General features: G+C 39.8%; 1 pseudogene; it reads right to left on the bottom strand.

Annotated features, from left to right (window-relative positions):
- LOC149251882 (OBERON-like protein) overlaps nucleotides 1-21,686 on the bottom strand; it is an 88,781-nt pseudogene extending 67,095 nt beyond the window's left edge.
- Between the last annotated feature and the right edge of the window lie 1,306 nt (nucleotides 21,687-22,992).

The following is a 22,992-nucleotide window of genomic DNA, read 5'->3' as shown; positions in this document are numbered from 1 at the left end:
GGACTTGGTGTCGAACACCACGCAAAATCTTTCGGTCGAAGGTCATTGATGTAAAACTGTCGCCGGAAGTGAGAAACTTGCCATTGAGGCATGCAAGCTTCAAAGTACTGAATGGGGTGTTCCTAGATCAACTTCTTGGATAATGAGCTGATGTCGACAAGAAGTGATCCGTCATAGGAGGGCCTTAATGAATCCCACAGCAATGACACAGAACGGAGCAAATGATTTTGATGGAGGTGAAAACGATCTGATGATATATGGTTTAGGGTGGCGGTCATGAAAGAATGGAGTATAATGTATGGTAGTGGGCGGGACACAGGTGGCCTTTCTGGATGAATTCTCTTGAACATGTCGGCGACACTTATGTGATGGATTGGTAGCATTAGCCCCAAATGTGGATGGTATGGTGTGACCATGGCGATGTGACCGGTGAATGAAACAACCCAACCCGACTCGGACACGGAGTGGAAGTGTCATGTTCAAGAGCGACTTGCTACCAATCAAGATTCTTTGAGTTTTTCTTCCCAATTTTTCCCCAGTCATTGCTGACCAGTACCTCTTTATTTTTGTCAAGCTTGAGGAGGATAACATATGCTTGTTCTATAATTTGCCCTTCGGGCAAACCCATCGCTATGTTTTAACGAGCCTAGCGATAGTGAAACTCGTTCTCGTCTAAAGACAAGTTTGTCGCTATTAATCTTTTTAACGAGTTTAACGACAAAGATAACTCGGTTCTTTTCAATTTTAGAGAGTCTGAAAAGGAACGTAAAGGTAACTCCAAAACTCCTTTTTCGTCATCTAATCCCTTAAGTTCGAAAAAGTATAAAACAATACAAAAGGGATGAATTTTCGATAGTTTTAACGAGCTGAACAAAACAAGCGCTCGATCTTTTTGTGTAATAATCCCTCAGGTCCAAAAAGATTAAAATCTAGAGGAGGAATAGCACTTCCTGTCCCTTTAACGAGCTGGAGAGGCCAATGGCTCGACAATCTTTTCATATTTTACGAGTCACTTGAAAACAGCTTAAATAAGACTCATCTTTTGAGGAACGAGTGATAAAACGGGTAGCAGCTGATTCCAGGTAAGGTTTGGAATTTTCCAATCACGGCAGTGTCACAAGGATGGCTAGTGAAATCACTCTTCGCAGCTATTCCTCAAAATGGGTAAACAATCAAGTGGAGGTGAATGATCGGCCAATGAAAAAGTGGAGGTGACGGTGCAAACACGACCAAGGCTTTAATGGCTGAAATGCGACATTCACGGTGGTTATTTACCAGGTGATAGTTCATTTTTTAACGAGCTTAAACGCGGGTGGAAACATTTGCTCGGTGTGGGTTTATTTTTTAACGAGCTTGAACCTTGCGGTAACATTGCTTGATTAATCCAGTCATATGATAAGAATGTCTCATATAAAAATGGCAATTTTTAGAGTTTTGCCCCACATCCTTTCTTTATGAAAGTTAGGTGACGACTAATCCTACGAGTTTAAAGGGTTAGAGGTCCTAAAAATTTTAAAAAATAAATAGTCGCCCATCGCTTGTACTCCAAAAGGCTTGCATGCCCCCAGGTATAAAACAGATTTTCAAGGTCACCCTCTATTCGAGCTGACAAAACATGCGTTTTATCAGGACGGGTACTACCTCTTACAGGCTACCCAAATATTGTTCTATTCGTGGCGCAAACAAAACATTTCTTCGGCGATGTCTACCGAGATAAACAAAGGTGAGTGGCGGTGCTCGCCTACTTACATAACTTTGACAAGAGAATCCTATACTAGAATAACTCCCTCTTCCAATCATGGACGGGGGTACAAACTAGGCATATTCTCCTGCAGAAACCTACTCTATACCTGAAGTTTTCCTGCCGAAGTAGACCAGGATGCATGCCCCCTGGGTTTCAGTCATATCCCTCCGAATTACTCACGCTCATCGGGAGGACGGACTGGGGATTGAGACATTTCTTGCGTGAAAAGACCATTTAGGGACGGTATATGACTATTTTCTATGCGTGATCCGGGAAATGAAAGCTGGTCCACGAGCTTGACCACTCTTCCTTCATGCGGAAAACACATTACTCTAAAGAGTGAGGAGACAATCGCTCCCATGAAATAAATATAGTCTCGTCCAAGGACTAGGTTATAATCCAAGGGTCCTTGAACTACCATTACATTCATGCGAACTGTCTTCCTTCTCAATGTTATGGCCACATCGGGAAGGATCCCTAAAGGTCGACTGGTTCCTTTATCAAAGCCTGTCATATTTCTCATCTCAGGCAAAAGCGATGGCGAACCAAGCGCTTTCCAAGCAGTAGAGGAAAGGATACTCATAGAAGCCCCCTCATCTATGATGGTACCAGCCATGACCATTCTATATATTTGAACGATAATTCAGAATGGGACACTTGCTAGTAAACGGGGTTTGCCTAGTTGATTCCAGTTGAAGGAGACAACTAGGTTGCTTGGAGGTGGGACCGAATAGACGGTCCGGTACGGCTCTGACGAACTTCCTTCCTGTGGTAAAGGAACGGGTAAATTGCCCCCATGTTCGTCGGAGTCTGTGTTTATGAAGAGAATTTGGACGGTTCTCTTCAGTGACTGTATCATTTGAAGATGAAACCTCTGAAGGCAAGACCGGGTCAACTGCCGCCTCGACCTTTTGACTTTCGTCTGGTATGGATTCAGTTGGTTTATCTTCAATGGTAGGCGCTTCAGCCGACCACCTGAGCGGGCCAGCTGGATTCTCAACTAGTGACGGACTTGGCAAGAGTTTTTTATATCCAGGAGGAAGTCGTAACGGTGAAACCGGACGGTCATCCAAAACTCTTTTAGCTTCGTCTAAGAAGGGACAACGGTGGACGGCATGATTGCCTTCGCACAGTTTACAGGGAAATCTAGCTTTCCCTTTTTCTCCTGGGGCTTCACTTTCACTAGTTGACGGTGTGCTTTCAACATGATCATCAGAGGTTGACGACACCGGGTTGTGCAAACGAGGAGACCAATCCCTTAGTATCCGGGGGATGCAAGGACAATCTCTGTGAAAGTGGTCTCCTTTGCAAATGACACATGGCGATTTAGGCCTGGTCGGTGCAGTGTGTGGATTTTCGTTAGACGACACTCGTTTTCCCCCATTCGCCTTTGGCTCCTTCTTCTTCTTCTCTTTCTTCTTCTTTTCCTTCTTCTTTTCCTTCTTCTCCTTAGGAACTTGGCTTTTATCTTTACCAGCTCCATTAAGCGAAGAGGAAGGAGGAGAGGAAGAATTAGAGGAAGTAGAAGGCTGGTGGGCAACTCTGGACTTGTCTAATTGCTGATTCGATTGTTCAGGAATGGTGGTGTTCTGAACGACAGAGGTTGAGAAGAGCCATACAAGCAAACCAATTGTCAGTCCTAGAAGTGACAATGTGGCCATATGGGGCGCTCTAACATCTCCCCAAGAGGAGAAGGGACTAGGATTTCCACCAAGGGGAATTCCTTGGTTGGTAGGCTCCATTTTCTCAACCCAAGATCAACGTAGGAAAGGGGTATGAATATTCCGTTTAAAATAAATTTTAACACGCTTTGACACAACTTGTTTTTTCAGTTTTTAAGAGTCGAGAAAAAACAAAAGATGACTCTAGTCTCCTTCGATTTTTAATGAGCCTGAAGTGACAAGTGCTCAGATGGACCTTTTCTGTTAAGGAGTCTGAAAAGGAACGAAAGGGACTGCTCTGGAGGTCTAGGTAGAGGGAGTAGCAAACCAATCGCAAAACTGCAGAATACTTTTTATGGTATGGCAGTCAATCTTCCCGAATGTTGTGTTCGGTGCATTGCGATCAGTAGGGCGGCCGGCATGGCTTCCTATGGATAAAGGTTTTAAGCCTATAGGGGTCTCCTAATATATACTCGATGGTACATGGGAGCACAAGTCCGTTCTGGCACTTATCGTCTCAAAGTGGAGGAATCACCCAACCATCAATGAGGACAACAGTTACCAGGCTTTACGACGCCGGAATACGTCTCTAGCCTAGACCTCTAAATGTTGTGCGTTAAGTTCCAAAGCATTGTTAGGTTCATTGAATTTATTTTAAGTTGATAATTCTTATGAAGTTTTCCTTTTGGGATCACCACGAGATGTAGATGTAATTCCTAAAATGCAATCTAAAGATGATAAACAAACTTTTATCTCTTTTCAGCAATGAAAATCCTAGCTACTAGGGGAAAAGAAAGACACAATCTTTTCGCAAAGAGCAAAGAGCACACTGTAAATGCACTTTCCTAAATCAAGCCAAACAGACTGTCAATATGCAAATGCACATGCATGTATTTGTTTTTCACTTTCTTAATATTGATGCCTAAAAAGAAAGTTGACGTACAAATCTGAATTTTCTTTCAAGTGACAAACACAAACAAGCTTCTTTTCGAAATCAAAAGGTAGAGACGATTACGACACTTTATGATTTTGAAATAAATACTCGTTTCGACACTAGAAAGTCACAAATTCAAACCAAAGGAAAAAGTAAAAGCATAATCGACTATCAACAGCAAGTAAACTCTCTCCTATGATCAAAATCGACACTTGTGACAGATCTAAATCAAAGGACGACAGTACGACTATTATACTTTTGCAACGGAAAACTGTAAACGACTCAACAAACACATAAAAACATCTACAGTTCTTTTGTACAATTGAGGCAGAATATCAGTAAGGAAAAGGGGTTTGAAACAGTCATATACTGATCACAGGCTGCAAAAATCAGAGACAAAACTGAAAGAATGAAGCAAAGAACCTCAGCTGCACAGGGCTAGGCTGATCAGTGCACCTGTTACACAGAGAAACTGCATTGCAGTGCAGGTAGCCCTATCGAGAAGTCCGTTGAAATGCAGAACCTCTTCACAGAGCCTGCGCTGGGGCAGAAACGAGAATTCTATCTGGGTTCTGGGTCACGGTTTGCAGTTTAATCTTTGGTTTTTTGGCCGACTAAAAGCAATTAGTAATGCACAATCAGAGGTAGATCTAAAGGGGGTCTAAGAGCTATCACAAGGGCAATCAGTTGGTATATGAATCAGCTATTCAAATCATAAATAGATCCATTGAATGGATTGAAGCAGCAGATGTCTACTTTGCATTTGTTAATGGCAAATGCAGTTCGATTGCTACTTATAAGTTTATGAAATAAACAATAAGAGAAACACAAAAAAACTAATTAGACACGATCCCCAGTGGAGTTGCCATTTTGTTATCGGGAAAAGTGTCTATTTAGAACTGCTCTATCCCACTAAGGTATGACAGCTACCTTAGAAACAAACAGAGAAAACTACTTTTGTTTTCTTCTTTATGAACTATAAACAAAGAGGAATAGGATGAACCAACCTGTGTCTTGCACTAGTCATTTGATCCAATCTCTCTCCTCTTTGACAGCTTCCAGCTACCTGCTCCCTTACTTGCCTAGCTTCACCAAGTACCTGTAAGATCAAAGTAGAAGGAAACTATACAAAGACATGGTTTATACTCATAAATAACTTAGGATCAGATTTAAGTTAACCATACAAATGTAACAAGCATCAATGAAACACAAGCATGGAGAAGAAACTCAAATAGTTTTATTGATATACACGAAGATCCAGGAGGAGTTACAACTGATGATTCCTGACCCAGCATCAACCTCCCAGCAAATAAGTCCCTTCTTCACCCCCAACAAAGCATAGATCACCCAATTCTCTGATATGTATCTCAAACCAACAGCAATTCCTTACAATGTGCAAAATTATAGCCTCTGGATCTCTGGGATGAGGGATCCATATATAGATGTATGCAAGGAGGATGAGTCAGCTCCTGATTTTATTAGTGGCTTCTCTCTGTCTATTCTTGCTTCCACTTGGAGACTAAAAGCCTCTTACTCATCCTTGGTCGAATTCAGTGAGGCAAGTGTCATTAGAGAAGATTCTGGAAGCTTCCATTGTCTCTCCACCGCGTGGAATGATACTGCCACTTGTCATTTCCTGCTCAACGCACCCTGGTAGTGCATTTAGGTGCGTTGCAATGCACCTAGCTAGTGGATTTAGGTGCTATGCAACGCACTTGGCTAGTGGAGCAGCTGAAATGATCCTGATTTGACTTATTCTGAGCAGTTTCTGGTGGAAAACTTCTGGGAGAAGCTGTAATTTGTTGACCTTGTTCCTTTAGGGGTTGGAACAACACTTCTAGGGACTTAGGAGCCCTTGGTTTATGGACATTTCATGCTTAGAGCTGTAAGGCACAAAAATGTCTATAACTCTATTCCTTCTTGGTCAAACAAGACTGAGCGACTATTACAGGAAGTGCTAGCCCTCCTCTAGATTTTAATCTTTTTGGACCTGAGGGATTATTACACAAAACGATCGAGCGCTTGTTTTATTCGGCTCGTTAAAACTATCGAAAATTCATACCTTTTGTATTGTTTTATACTTTTTCGGACTTAAGGGACTAGATGACGAAAAAGGAATTTTGGAGTTACCTTTACGTTCCTTTTCAGACTCTCTAAAATTGAAAAGGACCGAGTTATCTTTGTCTTTAAACTCATTAAAAAGATTAATAGCGACAAACTTGTCTTTAGACGAGAACGAGTTTCACTATCGCTAGGCTCGTTAAAACATAGCGATGGGTTTGCCCGAAGGGCAAATTATAGAACAAGCATATGTAATCCACCTCAAGCTTGAAAAAAATAAAGAGGTACTGGTCATCAATGACTGGGGAAAAATGATAAGGGAGGATGGGAAAAATGATAGGTGAGGGGAATAGGTGAGTGGAGTGAAGCCTTGGCAATAACAACACAAATTTACAACCCCAACCATCGTTTTCTTGGTGATATATGAATTCTGAGGGGTTCTATAATTTTTCTTGTTTTATTGATATAGTGTGAGGAAAAATGATAAAGGAGGATGGGAAAAATGATAGGTGAGGGGAATAGGTGAGTGGAGTGAAGCCTTGGCAATAACAACACAAATTTACAACCCCAGCCATCGTTTTCTTGGTGATTTTATCATGGTTGACCTTATGCATTTTTGGGTGACATTCAAACCTCTTCGCAAACACCATATCCCTGACAAAATTTGATGAGCAGGTAATGTCATAAGGCTTACCTCTCAATTTGATAGCCTTCACCAAAGTTTGAAGTGGTTTGGCACTATTTCTCGGCCGCTGGACTGTGTGCAATGCGCGCGATTCCCAATGCACCACACACTTTGTATGCGTCGCACATATGTAATCCTTCAACAGCGGGCTGGCTGCGTTTGCGTCACGCCCGGTGAGTGCACCGTGCCCCTGGGTATATACGCCGCGCCCTCTAAAACCTGCTTCCGCTCACTCAAACTCTCCAACCTCACACTCACACCTTTGCAATGCCTTCTCCAAGTCTTGCAGTAGCACAATGCCTTTGATTTGGGTCAAAACATGTATTTATAGCCTTGGAGGAGATGGGTTTAATTTTTGCCTCCTTGAAATCCCATTTTTTCTAATGTTGTGTTTTGCACTTTTTCATTGACTTCAGAACACACTGATTTTCACTTTCCCTTTGACATTTTGGCTCAAAAGATGAAATTTTCGGCACATATTTGTAGGGACTGTATGACAGAGCATTTGGCCATGTAAATAATAACTGCATCTGAACAGTCAACTGATGATTTTTTATAAAATCTTATCATAAATGACCTTCTTTGACTTTTCTTCAAAACAGAGTTTTGAAGCCGAGTCGAAGTCTATCCACATGACGATGAAGCTCTCTGAACCATAGCTGTATAAGGGCCTCCCTCTGGCCTGCATGGCTTGTTCTGGACATGTTTTCAAAGACCAAATTGATGAATTCCTAGACCCAAACATAGAAAATGACTCTGTCCTGTAAGGAATACTAGGGGGCGGGGTGAATCAGTATTTATTATTTTTCGTTCCGGTGATTGCCAAAAGCATATATAGATATGTATATGTATATAGCGAACACAGAAATCTACAGCTGGAATATTTTTTTTTATTAAAACGCAAGATAGTGCAATGAAATAAATACAATATAAGTATATCTGACTGTGAGTAGTTTCCAAGCTCCAACATGGACTTCAGTGAGGCTCCAACCTCCAGAGCACCAACTCTGTTTTGCCAAGGTGCCAATCTTGGACTTAGGAGCACCAACTCCCAAGGACTTCAATCCTGTTCAATTCTGAGGCTCCAACCTCTTGGGCTCCAACCCAACTTTTGTATACACTGGTGTGCTGCTGCACCCTTTTCAACTTCCGTTGCTTCTGTTGCCCCCTTTTCCTCTACTGCTTCCACTATCTCATACTCAGGTTATACCATACACCAATAACCACATCAGTTCTCTGTTTTTGCTTCTTTTATACATTCCATGCCTCTGTCCATTCATTTCCTCTTTCTCGTTGGCTCTTTGGCTTCCTTTCTCCACATGCGCTTCGGCTTCCTCAATGCTTGCTTACCCTATCAGTTACCTCCTCTCTTGCTTGCTTCTTCGGCTTCCCAGACTTCAGTTCCCTCTGTCTATCCAACCGTTCCAATATTCACAGGATACATATATTAAAATTGTAACAACACACCTATTTTGCTAATGATCGCAGGCATACACTGGAGCCGCTTCATTTAACAGACAACCACCTCTTATCCCAATCATAATCTCCATGATTCGGTCTCCCGCACTATCGAGATTGTTCCTTACAGTATTTTTGCCTCAGAACCTAGCGCACGACATTTTTGAGTTACATAGGAAATATATGAAAAAACAGGCGAAAAAGCGCTAAAGGCGGACTTCAAATTTTAATTCACCCGCATTTAAACCTGTATCGGGTCCACCTTGTAATCGCAATCTGCAGTCGCCAATGGCTGATGGCCGATGGCCCGATCCACTTGGAGATGCGATATTGCATTGGACCATGTTTTATATGCACGTCAGGTCCGCATGCTTATCGCAATCGGGGACTGCCCTTGGCAGAGGTCCGATGCGATATCGCTATCAGCAATCGCAATGACCCACTTGACAATGTATCATTGCTCTCGAAGTTTCAATGCGACATTGTGTGCCGGACCCGATATAGCTTCAACACTTCTGTGAGTAAGGTTTCAAATCTGCCGATAGTGTTAAAGCTTATGTACATGTGGGTTTTATAGGCCCGATAACATAACTGGATATATCTATCTGAGTTCTGCTCCCGATAGGCTCCCTATAGCTGTGTATGCTCCCGATAGGCATATATAGATCTGTTTGCTGCATTTGCTCCTCCGATGGCTCCTCTTGTAGCTCCTCTTGCTCCAGTGTGCCTCCTCTAGCTTGTTGAAATATTAATTTCACCTACGCATTTTTTTTTTTTTTTTACAAAAATAGCTAAAGAAAACCACCAAGCTCATCGGACCACTTTTGCTGTGAAAGTGGTATTCCGTAAATCTCACCCAATGCAATAAAATTTTGCCACGCGTCAACTGTACTTTTCACAAAACCACTTTCTATCGGGATGTAACATTCGTTCTGTTTGGGCGAGCGATGATCGTTGGATTAATATGAAGACTGTTCACCGTCGGATCGAAGTCAAAGCTGGGTACGGTCAGAAAAATTCCCAACATGGCTTGGTCTGCTCCTATGTGGCTCCTCTTGCTCCTCTTGGCTCCATCTGCTCCTCTGATGGCTCTGTCTCCTCCTCTTGAATATTGCCATATTGACATCAATGACAATCTGTGTCCAACAATCTCCCCCTTTGTTATTGATGGCAATATTCTTCTGCTCTCTCCCCCTTTGACATCAATGGCAAAGGAATGCATATGAACTACCCCTGTCAAACTGCTCCCCCTGTCCTGCTGCATCTTTATGAATGAACTTGAGTGATGATAAAGAAATAACCCCCATCTTTTGACGCAGATGTTCGAATGCTTCTTGAGGAAGAGGTTCTGTGAAAATATCAGCTATCTGCTCCTTAGTACTAATATATTCTAGGATGATGTTTCGTTCAGCTACTTGCTCACGGAAGAAATGATACTTGATTGGTATGTGTTTGGTTCTTGAGTCATCACTAGATTTTTGCTGAGACTGATAGCGCTTGTGTTGTCATAATAGACAGTGATCGGTTGATATGTACATATGTCGAGATCTTTTAGAGCTTCCTTCATCCATAGTATCTGAGAACAACAGTCTGCTGCAGCAATATACTCAGCTTCGGCTATGGATAATGATATGGATGACTGTTTTTTGCTGAGCCAGGATACTAAACAGTCTCCTTCGTAGGAATATTGCATTTCCACTAGTACTTTTTCGATCATCTATACTTCTAGCCAAATCAACATTGGTGTATGCAGTTACCATCAGTGTTGATTCCTTTGGGTACCGAAGACCAAAATCAGAAGTTCCCTTCAAATATCTAAGAATTCTTTTTACAACTAATAAATGAGATTGTTTGGGAGCAGATTGAAATCTTCCCACCATTCCTACTATTTGCATTATGTCTGGTCGTGTAGCTGTTAAGTATAGAAGGGCTCCAATCATTGACCTGTAATGAGTTGCATCTACTAGAGGGGAGTCATCATCTTTGCTCAATTTGCAGTTTGTGGTCATAGGTGTACTCACGGGTGCATAGTCCTCCATTCCATATTTTTTGAGCATGTCTTTTAGATATTTGGCTTGAGATATTCACAACCCTACTCTGGTTTGAGATACTTGAAGTCCAAGGAAGTGGGACAACTCTCCTACCATTGACATCTCAAACTCTTTTGCCATGCTTTGAGAAAATTCATGGCTCATTTCATCATTATTACTAGCAAAAATCAGATCGTCGACCTAAACAAGAGCAACTAGTAGCTTACCTTGATCTATCTTTATGTATAGCTTACTTCCAACCACTCCCTTTTTGAAGCCTTGTTGTTGGAGATAGTTATCCAGTCTTGCATACCAAGCTCTAGGAGCTTTTTTGAATCCATACAAAGCCTTTTTCAACTTACACACTAGGTCCTTTCCTGCTGTCAGATCAAAACCTTCTGGCTACTCCATGCAGACTTCCTCTTTGAGTTCTCCATTTAGGAATGCTGATTTCACGTCCATTTGATAGATTTTGAATCCTTTTGAGCAAGAAAATGCCAAGAACACCTGATAGCTTCCATACGGGCCACTAGTGCAAATGTCTCTTCAAAGTCAATTCCTTCAATTTGCGAATAGCCTTTGCAGACAAGTCTTGCCTTGTTTCTGATAACATGTCCTTCCTCATTCATTTTATTTTTGAACACCCATTTGGTTCCTATTATGTTTTTGTCCTTTGGACGAGGTACCAGCTCCCATGTCTTTTTCTTCTCAATTTGGGAAATTTCTTCTTCCATGGCTTTTACCCAATGAGGATCCTTACTTGCTTCTGCAAATGTTTCTGGTTCTATCATAGATAGGAGGGCAATGACTTTTCTCTTGGTTGTGATTGATATCCTTCTTTGGGTCTGCACACCTTCATCTCTATCGCCAATGATCTGCTCTTCTAGATGATGTTTCTGGACATACTTCATCTTTGATGGGGTATTAGGTGGTTCTCCTTCCTCTTCCTCTTCTCCTTCTTTCTCATCTATTTCTTCTTCTTTAGGTTCTTCTTCTTCAATGAGAAAGTCATCTTCATGTTCTTCAATTTCCTTTTCTGGAAGATCTTCATCAACCTTTACATCAATGCTTTCCACAATTTTCTTCAGTCGATAATTGTAGCACTTGTAGGCCTTGCTCCGTGTAGAGTATCCAAGAAATATCCCTTCATCAACCCGAGAATCAAACTTTCCGGGTGAGCCATCATTTATTTTTATGAAGCACTTGCTTCCAAAGATCTTGAAGTACTTCACCGAAGCAGGTCTTCCTTTCCATAGCTCATAAGGAGTTTTATCACAGTTTGGTCTTAATTGAGTTCGATTCAGTGTGTAGACAGTTAACCCTACTGCTTCTCTCCAGAATCTAGGATGTAAGTCTGCTGCTAATAGCATGGTTCTTGCCATCTCCTGGACTGTTTGGTTTTGTCTTTCAACTACCCCATTTTGTTGAGGTGTTCTGGCAACCGAGAATTCCCTTTTAATTCCATGAATATTACAGAACTTACTAAACTTATTTGATGTAAATTCTCCTCCTCTGTCTGTTCTGAGGAACTTAATTTTTGAATCTTTTTCATTTTCTACAAGGGCTTTTAGATTCTTAAAACACTCAAAAGTTTCAGATTTATACTTTATGAAATATATCCACATCATTCTGGTATAATCATCAACAAATAACACAAAGTACCTTTCTCCTTGGAGTGCTTGACTTCTGGTTGGCCCACACACATCAACATGGATGATCTCCAAGGGCTTCGATGTGCAGTGTTCCTTTGTCTTATGGTTGGTTCTGGTCTGCTTTCCATGTTGACATGGACCACACACTACTTGATTTGGTTTGAACAGCCTTGGGATGTCTTGTACAGCTTTGATCTTGCTAATATTGATCAAATTTTCGAAGCTTGTATGTCCAAGTCGCTTGTGCCACAGCCAACTCTCATCTGTCTGACTCAAGTAGCATTTATTTTCTTGAATCTTGTTCAGAATGTAAATGTTGTCTGGTGTTCTCACCCCTTTTTCCACAAGTTTCCCTGAGGTAGAGTTCCTTATTTCACAGTCTTTGGTGCTGAAAACAACCTTATGTCCTTGATCACAGATTTGGTTGACACTCAGAAGGTTGTGTTTGAGTCCATCAACTAGCAGAGAATCTTGATCTTTTCCTTTTCCATTGATCAGAGTAACTGTTCCTCTTCCTGCAATTTTTCCAGTTCCACTTCGAAAGGACACATTCCCTTCCTTTTTGCTCAGTGAGATAAACTTCCTTCTATCTCTTGTCATGTGTCTAGAGCACCCACTATCCACAAACCACTTGTTTCCATTATTTTGGGCAAACAGAGCCAGGCCGCATTTGTCCATGCCAGATTTCTTGCTACTCGTCTTTCTTCCTTTGAGTGGGCAGTCTTGTTCATAGTGTCCATTATTGTAGCAAAAAGAGCAAGTCAGATCAAATTTGGTCAAGGGATCAAATGAATTAAGGTTTTGATTTGTCCCTACCTTTTGGGGGCATATGAGTTGATTACTCGGTCCTTTTGTGTTGTCTTTTCACTTCTGCGAGCCATACAGTGTCTAGCTTGGTGACCGAAGTTTTTACAGTGAAAACAGTGTCCAAGAAAGATGGTTTTGAAGCAACCACAATTTAACTCGATTTCTTTCCTGGGAATTACTCCTCCCTTGTCCTTTGGATTTTTGATGGGCCCTTGGTGGAGCATAGGTTTGTATTTTCTGTAGTGTCCATGATTCGACTCCACATTCTTCTTTGGAGTAATTCTTTCTTCATTCTTGGAATCTGGGATGCACTTTTGATAACATACTTTTTCATCTTTTGGATTGCAGGAAAGTGCATCAGCATAGCTTTTCGCATTTTTCTTAGTGATTGAGGATTCTCCTTTGAAACCTATTCCAGACTTATCATGTTGAGGTTTTTGGTTTTTCAGAATAGTCTCAAGTATTTGAGAGCTTTTACAACCCTTTTTAGTTTGCTCCAACTCCTTTCTCAAAGATACTATTTTGGCCTCGCGTTCTTCACAAGTCTCTTCTTTTTCTTTAAGCTTTGCTTCCAAGAGATATTCTCTCCCTCTTATTTCCTCGTTTTCCACTTTGAGAGAAATGATTTTGTTTTGTAGTTTCTCGTTTTCTTCAATGGCGCTTATTAACAGTTTATCTATATTTCCTTCTAGCCCCGAGTCATCATCATCTATGAGTGCCATGAATAATGCTTCTTGGCTTTCATCATGATCATTTTCCTCACCTGATTTCTTTTTGATGACCATAAACTCATCCTCATCAGACTCATCTTTCTTGGAGAAGAAGTTTTTCTTATTGAACCCTTTCTTTTTATGTGCCATTGTTTTGGAATTTCCTTCATCATCACTGTCATGTTTATAAGGACACTTTGCTGCATAATGACCTATTTTACCACATTTAAAATAGATAAGAGGATACTTGCCTTTAAACTTAGATCCTCTCTTCAGCTTTTGTACATATTGAGCGAATTCATATTCCACATCTGACTCATCACTATAGTCATTCCTTTCTTTCCCTTCCTTTGACTTTGAGGCCTTGAATGCTGCTTCTTTGGAGCTAGGGCCACCTTTCCTCATTTCATAGGCAGTGAGAATTCCATGGAGTTCATCCATTTTGAGGGTATCTAGATCCTTTTCTTCTTCTATAGCACTTATTTTGGAGTCAAATCTGTCTGGAAGAGACCTTAATACCTTTTGAACAATGGTACTTTCTTCCACCTTTTTGTCCAATCCTTTTAGGAAATTTACTACTTCAGCTACCTGAAGGAGGTATGCTACAATATCTTCTTCATCTTCCATCTTCAAACTTTCAAATTTTCTTCTATGAGTTTGAAGCTTTTCCTTTTTGACTTTTGAGTCACCATCGTACAAGCCAACTAGCTTCTCCCACATTTCTTTGGCGGAGGTACAGTGCATGATATTTGTAAACTCAAAATCAATGATTCCACTAGTGATAGAGTTCATGGCCTTTGCATTTGCGATGTAGGCTTTCCTCTCATCTTGGTCTGTTGGAAGAGTGGAAGTCGCTTGGTATTCAGTTTGACAAAAATGCCAGACTTCAGGTCCAAGGGACATTAAGTAGTAATTCATTCTTTTCTTCCAGAAACCAAAGTTAGTGCCATCGAATAAAGGAGGTTTTCCTGATGCTTCATGATTTCTCATCATGGCTGTGGATCCTTCTTCAAGTTGTTAGACTAGTATGAAGAAGCCTACTCTGATACCAATTGTTAGGAATACTGAGGTGGGGGGGTGAATCAGTATTTATTATTTTTCGTTCCAGTGATTGCCAAAAGCATATATAGATATGTATATGTATATACTGAACACAGAAATCAACAGCTGGAATAAATGTTTTTATTAAAACGCAAGACAGTGCAATGAAATAAATACAATATAAGTATCTCTGACTGTGAGTAGTTGCCAAGCTCCAACTTGGACTTCAGTGAGGCTCCAACCTCCAGAGCACCAACTCTGTTTTGCCAAGACACCGATCTTGGACTTAGGAGCACCAACTCCCAAGGACTTCAATCCTGTTCAATTTTGAGGCTCCAACCTCTTGGGCTCCAACCCAACTTTTGTATACACTACTATGTTGCTGCACTCTTTTCAGCTTCTGCTGCTTCTGCTACCCCCTTTGCCTCTACTGCTTCCACTATCTCATGATTAGGTTATACCATACACCAATAACCACATCAGTTCTCTGTTTCTGCTGCTTTTATACATTCCATGCCTTTGTCCATTCATTTCCTCTTTCTCATTGGCTCTTTGGCTTCCTTTCTTCACAGGCTCTTCAGCTTCCTCAACGCTTGCTTACCCTGTCAGTTACCTCCTCTCTTGATTGCTTCTTCGACTTCCCGGACTTCAGTTCCCTCTGTCTATCCAACCGTTCCAATATTCACAGGATACATATATCAAAATTGTAACAACACTCCTGTTTTACTCATGAGCGCAGGCATACACTGGAGCCGCTTCATTTAACAGACAGCCACATCTTATCCCAATCATAATCGCCATGATTCGGTCTCCCGCACTATCGGGATTGTTCCTTACAATATTTTTGCCTCAGAACCCAGTGCACAACATTTTTGAGTTACATAGGAAATATATGAAAAAGCAAGCGAAAAAGTGCTAAAGGCAGATTTCAAATTTTAATTCACCTGCATTTAAACCTGTATTGGGTCTACCTTGTAATCGCAATCGCCAATCGCCAATGGCCGATGGCCGATGGGCCGATCCACTTGCGGATGTGATATTGCATTGGACCATGTTTTATATGCCCGTCGGGTCCGTATGCTTATCGCAATCAGGGACTGCCCTTGGCGGAGGTCCGATGCGATATCGCTATCGGCAATCGCAATGACCCACTTGACAATGTATCGCCGCTCTCGAAGTTCCGATGCGACATTGTGTGCCGGACCCGATATAGCTTCAACAATTCCGTGAATAAGGTTTCAAATCCGCCGATACTGTTAAAGCTTATGTACACGTGGGTTTTACAGGCCCAATAACATAACTGGATATATCTATGTGAGTTCTGCTCCCGATGGATGTGTATGCTCTCGATAGGCTCCCGATAGCTGTGTATGCTCCCGATAGGCTCCCGATAGGCATATATGGCTTTGTTTCCTACATTTGCTCCTTTGATGGCTCCTCTTGTAGCTCGTCTTGCTCCAGTGTGGCTCCTCTGGCTTGTTGAAATATTAATTTCACCTACACATTTTTTTTATTTTATTTTTACAAAAACATCTGAAGAAAACCACCAAGCTCATCGGACCGCTTTTGCTGTGAAAGTGGTATTCCGTAAATCTCACCCGATGCAATAAAATTTTGCCATGCGTCAACTGTACTTTTCACAAAACTACTTTCTATCGGGACGTAACATTCGTTCTATTTGGGCGAGCGATGATCGTTGGATTAATATGAATATTTTTCACCGTTGGATCGAAGTCAAAGCTGGGTACGGTCAGAAAAATTCCCAACATGGCTTGGTCTTCTCCTATGTGGCTCCTCTTGCTCCTCTTGGCTCTGTTTGCTCCTCTGATGGCTCTGTCTCCTCCTCTTGAATATTGCCATATTGACATCAATGACAATCTGTGTCCAACATGTCCTATAAAGGACCAGACCTTGACTGTCATGGACTTTGGTGATTGTTGACAAAAGACCTGAGCCACTAGGAGCCAGACATGAGGGAAAATGATTAGCATAACTTTCTCCGTCAGATCATGGCATGCCCCTAGCGAAATGCACCTGAGTGAATGGAGCAAGACACCTAAAATTGAAATGCACAAAGAGTTTTGATCTCCGACAGAGGGCTGACCAGACCGACTCTAACAAATCCTATAGACCAAATGGGTAGTTTCAGTTTCCTATGAGATCTTATATCTCAAGAACTCTCATTATGTTAGGGTTCAACCTAACCTAACCATGATGCGTTTGTAATTTTAATGCAACAAATCCATAGTGGAAAATATATGTTTTGAGCATCTAGAGAAACTTTGGTCGAGTCAAGGGATTCAAGGGTGATGAGAGGAACTCTATGAAAAAACCTGTGGTGTTTCCACGGGCTCCCCTCTTTCCCCTGTTGAAGCTAATCTGTTCATGGCGAACTTTGAATCCAAAGCTTTCTGCTCGGCTCAATACAAACCAGATATTTGGAAGAGATTTGTGGGTGACACCTGTGCCATCTGGCCTCATGGTTGGGATAAGTTGGGTCTCTTTCTCCATCATCTTAATAATTAGTCTATCTCCATAAAGTTTACAATGGAATGTAATGGGGTAAACCATTGGCACTTATTATGGTGCTTAACCCTTGGGTAATTGAGAGTTGAACCCCTAACCTCCAAACTCTGGAAGGACCCACGTCTAACTGCAATAGCACTTGAACCTACCCTTGGGGCTATGCCAATATCACCACTTATTTCCTAGGAGTGCAGTTTTCTTATTTGTTAGCCCTTTACAAATGAGTTTCTCTTCTTTACTCATATTTTGGATTCCATTTAAAGTCCATAAAATGTGTTTCACCTTGGCTACAATTATTCCAATTAATATATGCTATTTGTCCTATTTCTTGTTTATCAATATATTACATTTAATATGATGATTAAGGATGTGGCATGATTCTTAGCTAGAAAACCAAAATGTGAAATGTTAATTTATTCTTCACATATATGATTTTAGAATTGTTTTACAAAGTGCAAATGAACATGAATATTCCTTCAGAGGTGGAATTTTTAAGTTGGATGATTGTGAGAAGTTGTGATATAATATTCTAAGCACTTCTAAACATGGAAAAATTAGTTTACTGGAAGAGGGTACTTTTCTAGTTTGTGTTTCTCGGATTCCTAATGAAGAAGCTCATTTGAATGCTCAATATTTGGATAGTAATCATTTTTCACTAGTAAATTCAAAGACTAGTGACACTTTTAAGATATAATATCCATCTGAGTGGTAGTTTGAATTTAAAAATGGAGTATTACAAAAAATCGAGAGAGTTGAGTGTGAGTTTAATAGGGTGGAGAAGGAACTTGGATGTTTCAATTCTAAAATTCAAACAAAGAATCGTCATTCTAGTTGTGTTGATATTTCTATATATTTCTCACAGGAGGCATTCAAAGAAACAGATGAAAAAATAATTATGAAGGATTTAATTAGAAGTATTAAACCATCTTATTTAGGTTATATAAATAAGGATACCTTCATTGGCATCAAATTCAACTGAAGCAGGGGTTAGAAATCAATGCTTTATAAAGTTGTCATTTCAATGCCAGAGAAAAGGAATAGAAGATAACAAAACTGCATCTAGACTATTGGAAGACAAATTACTGAAATAGAGGATTATGGTGTTAACAACATGGCTAAAAATTTATAAGATGTGGCTATGGAAATCCAATGAGTAATAGCCGAAGATTCAAATTCACATTCTATTATAAAAAATAACTTTAGGGAAACTTTTCAATTGAGTTCTAAAGTGGGAATTTCAATAATGTTTAACTCAATGCCTTTGTCTACAAATTACGTTGGTGGCACTTCGTTATTTTCTTCTGAAGCTTCACAGATGTCACTATGAAAACAAAAGGTTGTGGTACATGAAAGATATAGAAATCAAATGGAGGAAAATATTGTCGAATGGAAGCATTTTTTAAACTTCAGAGAGAAAATTCTTTCTCTTAAATTTAGAATTCTCAGGGAATGGTGTAAAGAAGAAAAAATTATTTTATATTCTATGAAAGGTCATGGAAAGCACCATCGAATTGATGGATTTTTTGAGAATGTACACCTACCATCTTATCAATTCCAATCTTCATTACCTGGTATGCTTTCAATTGAAATACATGAAAAGAAAGATTTCTACTACTTTATTTTTATGTTGGAAAGGTTTGGTGCCAAACATTTATTTTCTAATGGAGAAATTTTATGTTTGTCAGTGTATTTGTAATATTCTCCACCACTATTTGGAAAACCAAAATAGTGTAATGGGAAATATCATTTTAAGTGGAATGGGAAGACAGTCACAGTTCAATTTTCTTTCTTTGCATAAATGAAATCCCAAGAGTTTAAAATAGAGCAAAAGTTTTCACAACGGAAAAGGGAGAATTTTAAGGAAGGATAGTAGTAATTGGGGATCATCATGTTGTAGTCTCCACACACTGTATCCAAGAGCCTACTGCATAAAATCCTTAGCATCTATTACAAACCTACAAAAGGCATGAATGGATATTCGGAAGGAAGGAAGTGACAAAAGAAATTAACCCCATGCTTGTAAAAGTACAAGCTTAAAAAAATATAAATATCATTGTGAAGCGAAATTTCTTTTAAAATAAATGTTTTATTTAGCATTTAAGTTCAAAAGGTGGTGTTTTACTACAAGGTTTAACCCACCTTATCTTATAACCACACAAACAAGTAGCAGATTCAATTGACAGTTCTAAACAATATTTTTGTAACTCCTGTGGTTGGTCCAAGATGCCTAAGACTTGTTACATGCATTTATAAGCATGACACAACCAAAATCCAAGGAAAGAAAATATATAATTTAGATGGAAAAGTAATATTACTAATTGAATAATGTGCATCAAAAGAATTTATATAACAAAAAAATTGCCATGTGTTAGGAAAAACTAAACCTTCAAATATATGTTGCGTCACTTTGTAAATTGTAGCCTCATCAACAGCTCTAGTCTTCAGACTTTCCAATATTAATTCCTTAGACTTACAAAATAGTTTTGTTCCCCTGGAGTCCTCACTTTCATGAAGTATCCTCTGAACACAATCAAATTCCTTCATGAGAGCTTCCCTGTCCCAATCAGAGCACAATGTTGAAACACATCCTTCACCCACCCTAATAGTTCTGATATCCTCTTAAAGGTCCTACACTTGAAAATAATTTTAGATGACATTTTCCCACCCTTAAGACTAGTACCCATGATTATTTTTTTGACATAGATTGTAGAATTTGTGTGTGTCAAGTGAGAACAAGTATCACAACCCACCCATTAGCAAGTATTCACTTCAAAGTAAAATTTACTAAGAATAACACACATGCAAAGGCTACGTAATCTACTCTTCGTGCTACAAATTTCACAGCTACAATCATTCGTAGGAAGTTGACTCTAGCATGCTATAGTTCTACATCGTTTGTGGGAAAGATCTTAATGAGGACCGTTTGAGTGACACTGATATCTAGATGCAAAAAGGCTTGAATCCTTGTTTTTATAGTAATTAATACTTCTATCTTAACTTTGTGTGCCCTAGACATTAACCCAGGTGGGTGGGAGTCCATAAGTCTCAAACACCTGATGGTGTTACATATATTTACTATAATTTTTGAAACATCCCCACATGGATGCTAGATATAAGCAAGTTGTCCAGCAAGCAATTTGAAAGTGGAAGTAAAGGGGGGTGGGGGAGTCTAAAGTTTTGATTCTGAGAATGAGAAGTATTTATAAAACCAATCTATAAGACAAGTAGCTAAGCTGAGCATCGAATCGAGCACCAAAATAGTCAGTCCAACCCAACTATGCCTGACTTCCAATGATGGACATGAAAGCTTTGAGATATTTTGAGATAATGGTTGAAAAAATCTGATAAAAATGCCTCATTCGCGAGTTTCATGTGATGAAATCACTCATCGGGACAGTCAAACTAGATTTCATTTGGGCTAGCAGCAATTCGAGATCAATATGGAGATCCTTCTCTGGGCCCAGTCTCAATCTAAGAGCAATAGTCGAAGGAAAGCTTATGACCTATGTCAAACCAATCTGAGTGGTAGTTATATGTCATTAATTACGTGATTCCTATACAAGAGTTTCCAAAAGGGTAAATTAGTCCTTATGTTGAAGACCTTCTGTGCCTTCAAGGATCACCCAAAGCCCTGATTTCAAATCTTCCAGAAATTCCTTTGGTTGTTCACACATTCTCTTTGCCATTACATCAAGCCCTCTCCTTGCTACATCTCGAAGCAAGATTAGATATGAATTGAGTACTATATGTATTGCTATCCGCTCTTGTCATTCAATCATGTCTACTCAGTTGGCCATATTTTTTCTCTTATGGCCCGATAAGCCATAGTATTTCCATACCCCATGAGAACATCTCGTTCACAGCATTCGACAAACACTTTGTTGATATTCTTCCTGCCCTACTACACTCGCCACAATCCAGGGCACCACGTCTCACTAATACATTTTGACAAACACATCATATGCACTAACAACTTTGTCGCACTTCCCATGGAAGCCTAATTTTCCACCTTACAAATCAGCATAGGACAGGAAAGCAGAGTGAGATAGCCACTCATCTAGTTGAATGTCCACATTCTGATCTCTGAATAAATCCCATTCCTTTGGCTCTGTGTGAACCACAATGATTTCTTCTGCATATAGGATTTCAATAGGCCATGTCTTCTCAGTTGCCCATGTTTCCAGTGAGCTCACTCTCTGAGGGAGACTCACGCATTTTGTCAGGATAGGAAATAGGCCCTTGTAGGTTTGCTGATCGATAGGCTTTAGATGATACAAGGGAAAGAGAGGTTTGTAGACTAGAAGTCCTAGACTGTTGCTAAGGTGGAGGCCTTTGTTGTTTTTTTTGTTGAAAGGATGCTCCAGAATAGTTCCCCATGAAATCAACAAACTTCTATTTGAGTCTCCATGTAGCTACGATTTTTGTTTGCGCTATAGAAATGCAATCAAATGTCTATTTCGTCAAAAGTGATCGTAAATTCAAAACCTGCTTAAACCTATGTGTAACACATAGGCTTATTTGACTTGTTGAATACCCCTAATCACCCTCAAATCCCTTGACTTGACCAATGTTTCTCCATATGCTCAAATAATTTTTTTCTACTATGGATTTGTTGCTATAAAATTACAAACACATCATGATTAGATTAGGTTGAATGAGAGGTCTTGAGATTTAAGATCTCATAGAAAAGTGCAACTACCCATGTTTTCTACGGGGTTAAATGGAAATAATCTAGCAACAAATGCACAGATGCAAACTGCATGTAGAAATTGAAATATCGTAAAGGCCAAACTTCATCTACTCAAGAAACAAAAGCAAGGATTGCCAACAGTATCATGTTCTCTGGGGTTTGTTCAATCTCTTCCTTGTGAAATGAAAAATAAGGAAAGGAAGCGCAAAGACTCGACCTTTGAACCTCCTTAGAGATTTAACCTCTGTAAATAAAATAAATATCAACAAAAACTTATAATATATTGCAACCTACCCTTCAACGACCATACCCAACAGAAAACTTGAAGGAAAGGGAAAAAATGAAGAAAAAATCTACCTCATAGTGAGACATTGTGCAGATGTAGAATCGCAAGTTAATTATTGATTTCAATTGAAGGCATCAGAATTCAACCATGTAACTTTCATGCCATCCCAAAAGAAAAATAACAATAATATTTGACATGCAGAATCGCAAGTTAATGGCCGATTTCAATTGAAGGTGCTAGAATTCAACCCTGTAACTTTCATGCCATCCCCAAATAAAAATAAAAATAATATTTGACTGACACCTACAAAATCAAAAGTTAATGAACAATTTCAAATTAAGGCTCCATAATTCAACCATGTACCATTCACGCCATCCCCAAATAAAAATAACAATAATTTTTTACCCGCTCTCATCCTTGCAACTAACTTAATTAATTCGATATTCTGTAACGACCTTCATTAATTCGATAGGGAGGCAAGACTTGCAAGGTTTTTGAGGAGACAATTACAACCATATTAGAGTGTAATGGGTTGCACCATGGAGATAGGTCCACTTGCATGGGTTTAGGTGTAAAGGTACTCATAAGTTGAGGAAAATGGCTGCAATATTTACCTATATAAAAAATTTATGGTATATGGTTAATGATTTTTTCATTGGAGGATGGAAGTGGAATAGAAAAAAGGAGAGGCATTGAAGTTTGTTGTA

The sequence above is a fragment of the Pinus tabuliformis genome, chromosome 7, assembly GCF_031772625.1.
Source record: "Pinus tabuliformis cultivar Carrire ecotype Pingquan chromosome 7, CPIR1, whole genome shotgun sequence".
Classification (NCBI taxonomy): domain Eukaryota; kingdom Viridiplantae; phylum Streptophyta; class Pinopsida; order Pinales; family Pinaceae; genus Pinus; species Pinus tabuliformis.
This window is presented reverse-complemented; position numbering and strand designations above follow the sequence as displayed.